The sequence below is a fragment of the Macrobrachium rosenbergii genome, chromosome 15 (genome assembly GCF_040412425.1).
Source record: "Macrobrachium rosenbergii isolate ZJJX-2024 chromosome 15, ASM4041242v1, whole genome shotgun sequence".
Classification (NCBI taxonomy): Eukaryota; Metazoa; Arthropoda; class Malacostraca; order Decapoda; family Palaemonidae; genus Macrobrachium; species Macrobrachium rosenbergii.
The window spans coordinates 31,746,243-31,753,997 of NC_089755.1; the positions used below are offsets into that span (position 1 = coordinate 31,746,243).

A 7,755-nucleotide genomic window follows, 5' to 3' on the forward strand; every position below is an offset into this window, starting at 1 on the left:
TTAGGTAAACATTATGTTTCAAAAATTTCAGACCAAATTAGAAAATTGCCTTGGGGAATAAATAATTAATTTTACATTATTACAAATCATTTTGAGGTTTACATAAATTTACAAAAAACTGGGGGAGGCCTATTACCAATTAGAAAGATATAGGCAAATCCATAGGCATTTATTAAATAAGTTTTAATAAATCAGATAAACGAACCAGGAAGAGGAAATAAAAAGGGAAAAAATAAGAAAATACCAGAGAAATTAGACAGAAAATTCCAAGGTACACGAGTGGGCCGAGAAGGAGCTGTCTACCGTCTATCCGGTAGATTAGGGATTCTCACCTACCCTTCCATTAGCCTGTCCTCTTTAATATCGGGGTTTGGTTGTGCCAGCGACGGGGGAGGGAATCGCTCTAATCTACGATCTCTGAAAATCTAAAGAGAGGCAGGAAGGAGGGGAAGGCCTCCGTATCACCGCGATTGTGGTGGGAACCATTAAAAAGAGATTATTTCATTTTTGAAGTTGCGTCTAAGCTCTAAAGTACACACATAAACGTTGTTGCCCTTCACGCACACGGTCAGGACGTGGCTGCATGGACTGGTGGCTGTGCGTACACGCCGAGTTCGACAGACAAAAACAAAAATAAAGAAAATAAAAATACTGGAGGTTTGACATTTTAAGTGTTGCAGAGACATCGGTTAATGGTGTAATGAATTCATTTTCGTAAATAAATAAGGACACGTGAACGTTTATAACAAAGGCGTGCACACACGAGCACAAGCACACCAGTATATACATATATATATATATATATATATATATATATATATATATATATATATATATATATATATATATATATATATATATACATACATATATATAATATATATATATACACATACACACGTATATATATATATATATATATATATATATATATATATATATATATATATATATATATATATATATATATATATATATATATATATATTTGGATGTGTGTTCTTGCCTCAAGCTCAAAGTGAATTACCCTCAGGGTGCTTGGGCCACAATATATATCATGAAACCACTAAGTATTAGGAAGTGAACTTTCAACCTGAATATCTGAATACTCTTTTTTTTTTTTTTTTGTATACGTCCAAGTGAAAATAACAATAGCGGTTAATAAAACAGTTCCCTCTGATGGCTAAATCTAGGTTGATTTTCCCTTGAAAACTCTCAAAGTCCCACCCCTTTTCGCTGCTTCGTAATGCCCAAAAGCATCGTTATCGATACCCATACTTGAAATGCGCCCTCCTGGGTATAATTACTCTTTATTTCTGACATTTCCGCAACACCTCTTAACCCAGAACAACCTACCTATTTCCCCCTGCCTTCCTCATAAGACCATGGAAGTTCCATCCCGTTATAACTCCCTGACATCTCTCTCCTTCCAGTTCAACTTCCATCATTTTTCTCCCTAAATAATACGCCTTATATAGACTTCGCATGCATAGTTAGAATTAGGATGACACTCTAAACCCTTAACGTGTAATGGAGACCACTCTATAGTTTCATTTCTGTTTTAACCATATTCTCCCTTTACTCAATTCTTCATTATTCTGTCATTCAAGAATATATTTATGAACGTCCCATTTTTGAAACCATGTACTTTTGAAGATGAAGAGTCACATCTCAATCGTTCAAGGTACTTCATGCAAAGTAGCAACGCCATCTATTTCTATATTTATACCATCTCAGTTCGCATTTAGATCATCCAGTACAAGCACTCTTTATGCTTGCTTAAAAAGGCTGCGTTAGATTTAGACACTTCCACTATATCTTCCTTTCTTTGTTCCTGTTTCTTTGTTTCTATCTGTCTCGTTTGTGTACATGGTCATTAAACACAGTCACTAAGTAATCTTCAGCGTCTCGGAGTCCCTTCCATACAATACAAGAAATATTAATTTTTTACTTTGTTTACCTTCAAACTGACTGGCACAGTAAGTTACCCCTTCCCCCTCGTTTCTGTCTCTACGTAACAATAAACTAGACTGCTCACTATTTTCCGATTTCTTGACTCCCTAACCTTTCACTGCAAATTCATTTGAAGTCGAATCACCCTTCATACTCTCCTGAATACCACCTGCTAAAATATATTATTCTTTACCTATACTGCATCCATGCACAGTCAAAAGACATATTGTGTCCAACTGGTGACTTTCTCCATGCAGAGCGGAGTGGATGTTTTCGCATTCATTCTCTGCATCTTACATGAATAGTGTATACATATACATTGCCACAGAACGTAAAATGAAGGAACTCCTATTCTTTTACGACTGGAATGAGTATTCATCAACCATCAGAAACAGTGCATTAGTGCGTGTAATCAGTATTAAACGATATATATTTGTGGTTATTATTCGTGAATATGGGAAAATCTGGGAAAATCACGACTGTATATGTAATTATCAAATATAATTCTCTTTGGATGTAATTTATTCCAGTAAAGTGAATTCAATATCAAGTAGTATTCCATGTGTTCATTTCATATATATATATATATATATATATATATATATATATATATATATATATATATATATATATATATATATATATATATATATATATATATATATATATATATAAAAAATATAAATAAAGATAAAATCCACGAAGGAAACGGAAACACTGGAGTGCTGCAAGGCCTTTCGACGCTGGGTCCTTTACTTAGCAGACTGAAGAAATATAAAAGTATGTTTATATATATATATATATATATATATATATATATATATATATATATATATATATATATATATATATATATATATATATATATATATATATATATATATATTAACTAACTTTATCACATACACAATTGTTCTGTGCATTAGTAGAATTACTAAAAGGACCTCATTCAAACTGTAGGTCCTGTTAGTAATATATATATATATATATAATTTTTTTTTTGAGTAATTAGGGCTTGACCCAAATATTGATGACCTACTCATTCTTAAAAACAGAACCTCAGAAGCATTCGTAGCATTTTCTGTGCAGCTGCGTTGACTTTGAAACTGTTGACCTACATATCCAAGCTTAACACATTCAAAGAAGATAAATAAAAGTGAGTAAATACGTCATTCATACAACTTGAATGAGTTATGGTGAATCTTTCTGATCGTAGCAAGATCATCTCAGTGGAGAAATTTTCTCACAAATTAAAACTGTTTTCTTTGAAAATATATTAATAGAAGATATAATATTTTAAGGTCACTGTTGTATTTGCGCATATTAGATAGACTGTCGTTTCCGGACGGAAATGTGATATTTAATGTAAATTTGGTGCATAAGTAATAAGTTTTCATTCAGTAATGAGGCTTTCAGTAGCAATATTATTATTTCAGAAGCTGTTAAGGCCATTTTTGAATATTTTGACCAAGCTTGGACAACTTCATTCAACGTATTTTATATTAAAGAATTTCTCTTGGGCATTGTTCAGTTTATGACAATATGGTTTTATTTCAGTGATGGTTTTATTTCTGTGACCTTAAGACCAGCGTCACTGATAAAAAATAGAAACCTCAGATGTGGCAACATGGAAATTCCCTTGAGTATATTCTAACCATTCAGTTCAAGACAGAAGGGACTATAATGTTCCAGTCGTAAAAAGTGGAGATGGCGTTTTCCTAGCTAATCTGTCACCTGAAATGGAAACAGGAAGAATCGCAGCACACAACTTACAGGCTTCACCAACCCTCATCTTTTCGTTTGTTTAATGTTATGAAATGGAAATACTAAAGAAAGGTAATAACTTCGTGACGAAGAACCATTATTTGTAAAAGGTGTTATTGACCATATTTGCAACAACCGTGTATCAGATTATATTAGTTATATTTGCCGATAATTATCCTTTATCACCTCCTAATTTGAGCTTCGAATTATTTCGATGTTCTGAGAGACATTTCCCTTGTCCCTTGTCACTGCAAAAGTCATTTTGCAAATGGCGGAAATTTAAACATGATTCAACAGTTCAGTATCACACGAAAGGAAGCATTAAAAGTAAAGTCTTTGTGGAAGTATTATTGGAAAGGATGATCATTGGCTCCTTTCATTACGACAGATGTCAAAAGATTAAGATGTCATTTTTTTCTGTATAGGGGAAGGGAAGATGAGGGCTCTTTTGTCACAATTTGCATTTTACAAGAAAATCTCTTTCCATGAAACACATCCCCTTTCTGTGCTAATTTTGAAGCAGGTACTCGGACATACATTGCTGGAAATTAGTCATGAATTATTGTTCATTTACTTCACAAATGACAGTAAGCTTCACACACACACACACACACACACACACACACACACACACACACACACACACATATATATATATATATATATATATAAATATATATGTGTGTGGATAAATATATTTTTACATATATTTGTGCATGTGTGTGTTTGTGTGTATTAATTTATTAATTCCGGTAAAGCAGTACAACAAAATACAATAAGGTGTATGTAGGGATGACCATTTAAGGAAAAAGTACAGCAATTGGATGCTCTTGATATCTACGTAAAATCAATTGAAATCGTCCATTATTTCATTCACGTTTTTCTCATACCACATATGATACTTAGTTGCAGCAGTTCAATTCGGATTATGAAAATATGATAACAATAATTGCTATACTGAGAAAAAAAACATTCTTAATATCAGCAATATTAGTAAATCTCTTGAAACGAACTGATGAATAACTTTCACTCGAGAAAAGTGGAGAGAATGTGGTGTATCCCAATAACCATTAATGGCTTAACTGGCGGGTACAATTTTACAATGTCACAAACTTTCGGAGTTTGTGTATCCGATGCGATTACGCAAAAATTGGATATTATTGCATATTGCCAGTTAGAATTGCTTGAAATCAGAGAATTGCTCTCGCAATAGACGGGTTAACAGGTTTTTATATTTTGGCTTTAATTCTAGTTTTTAAATATATAGAACACTCGTAATTTACTATTATTCTCAAGTTTCACACACACACACACACACACACACACACACACACATATATATATATATATATATATATATATATATATATATATATATATATATATATATATATATATATATATATATATATGTGTGTGTGTGTGTGTGTGTGTGTGTGAATCTTAGGAATATTAGTATTTTATGAGTGTTCTATAAATTTAAAACTGGATTAACTATATATATATATATATATATATATATATATATATATATATATATATATATATATATATATATATATATATAGTTTGTGTCTGTGTATGTATTTATATCTACAGTAGAAATGTATGGAAAGTTCGATGTCTCAAGTTATGTTTAGCAAACTTTTTTCCATTTTATCATCCTGTAACCAAGATATCATCTCCCAATTCAAGAATATTCCTTGAAAAGTTTATCCTGTTTCTTTAAAACAGAAAAGTACAATCTACCCAGCATGAGTATCAGTTTCCGTGATGGCGATAGTATCAGTTATAAATTCTTTTATTTGCAAACAAATCTTCCATTGTGCAAATATTTGTGCAGGAAGTTTGTTGCCCATTCATTCCGGCGAGATACACATTCCATGCCTTGTAATTAACTGTTTCCTGTCGAATACGTCCATCGTGTAGAATTCTATTTCTGTCTGAGTTGGCTATGAACGCGGGTTGCGAACGATTTATTTTAATGGCTTAATATAGGCCATTGTTCAACTTAGGTAATTCATTGAGAGTCCCATTAATATAAAGACATACAGACATAGGCACACACACACACACACACACACACGCACACACACACTTATGTATATGAATGTGTATGCCTTTATGAGTTATAAATTCATGAGTAAAAATTTTATTCTTTGCAGAACTGTTTGTGTTACTTCTCTTTTAATCACACACACACACACACACACACACACACACACACACACACACACACACACACACACATATATATATATATATATATATATATATATATATATATATATATATATATATATATATATATATATATATATATACATACATATATGCATACATAGAAATATAAAGTTGAATGTGAAGGCGGCTTAACACCTCATGTTAGCTGTTTAATCTGCCTCTCAGATTCGTGTAATGCCTTGTGATACGTTGAAACTTTGGCCATTGTCCCATTCCCAGGCCTCGAATGGGCCCAAGTTTCCTCAGGCTCTACGTGAGCTGGGAACATTTCCAAAAATCTTCCGACGAAACTCAAAAATTGCCCCCAGAAACTCCTTTCCACAAAGTTGACCTCTCCCCTTCGTATAAGCAAGCCGGGAATAATGCCCCAGGAGTGGATCCCTATCCAGATTGAGAGAGTACCCCGAAGCCATCCTCACCTCAAGCAACTGCTACGGCGTCCTGGGAAAGTCGACCAGAAGACATAACAAGGGAGGGTGGAAAGAGTCGCTTTCAGTGGCGGTTGTGGGGCCTTCCACTCATCACAGGCCATCGCGATTCCCGCACAGAAGTGGCGCTGTCAACTCCATACTTCTTCTGGGATACAACACTCAAGTTCTTTAATAAGTTACGAGAAGCGTCCACAAATCTCTCTCTTTCTCTCTCTCTCTCACTCTTTCCCTCCGGTTTTCTTTCCTTTTGGGAGAGTTAAGACAAACTATTTTTTTTTATCTCTCTTTCCTTCAGGCTCGGTAACAAAGCTGTGGCTTTTATCACCCGAGTGATTTAATGATATGTTTCACCTTCAGAGTTTCTTTTCCCGAGTACATAAGAAAAAATAAGCTTTCATTTTAATGAAGACGTGGTCATATTCTTTTGATTATCAGAGCAAAACAACTTTTAAATGCTGCACTGTGTTAAACGATAAGCCACGCGAATAGATATTCCCCGCTGGCGACTCTGAGGAGAGGGAGCAAGGGAGAGAGCCGAGGGAAGAGAGCCACACGTCCCCTCCAGTTGCTGGCTCAGGCCTGACTGAGAGCTGCCCTGGTTTCCACGACTAGATTTGTTCGCGGTTGTCACTTCGCCCATTTCGCTCCTACACTGTGATTTTTCCCGCTTCTTGCATCACTGGGAAGCCGATATACACCTATGAACGGAGTGAGGAATTGGCAACAGCCAGGGAAAAAGGTCGGGTTATGAGATAGATATCTACGAAGTGTCTTTGGTGCCGCAGCCAACTCGGAATTATGTTTGCCCACCAAATTGGGAATGGGGGAAAAATGACCCAGTCACTGTGCCACGGGCCCATTACGCCTTTGTGAATCAAAATGGTATCTTGCATAAGGTCAAATGATTTTAAAAAGTGAGGGGGCGGGGCGATGAGTTCTGAGATTACCAGGAGACATCAATAGACGATTGCACTTCGAAGAATACCATCTGTACTTTTCTCTCGTTTTTACAGTACACTAAACATGAATACAAAACTTTGAGAAGCGTTTATGTTCTGATTAAATAAAAAATAAGATTCTTTATGAAATGATTTTATAAATAACCTTCCGTAATTCTTAATGAATATTTTTTTTTAAATTCTTCCAGTATGACTTCATAATTATTTTATGGATACCATCCAGCAATTCTTTCTGCAGATTTTATAAATGCATTCCTGTAATTCTTCATATTATCTTATAAATTTCTTGCTGTAAGTTTTCATGGATAATTTTATCATTTGGAAATACCTACCTGTCATTCTTGATACTTGTGTAGTGAATAGTTCTCCGTAATTCTTTACAATTAGTTTTATAAATACCTTCT

The 7,755-nt window shown here is 34.2% G+C and overlaps 1 protein-coding gene across 1 annotated transcript in view; it reads right to left on the reverse strand.

Moving 5' to 3' along the window:
* LOC136846506 (uncharacterized) overlaps positions 1-6,977 on the reverse strand; it is a 272,934-nt gene extending 265,957 nt beyond the window's left edge. The window contains exon 1 of the mRNA XM_067117349.1: positions 6,381-6,977. The gene's annotated coding sequence lies outside the window, so the exon portion shown is untranslated. The remainder of the gene's footprint in view (positions 1-6,380) is intronic.
* Positions 6,978-7,755: the final 778 nt, after the last annotated feature.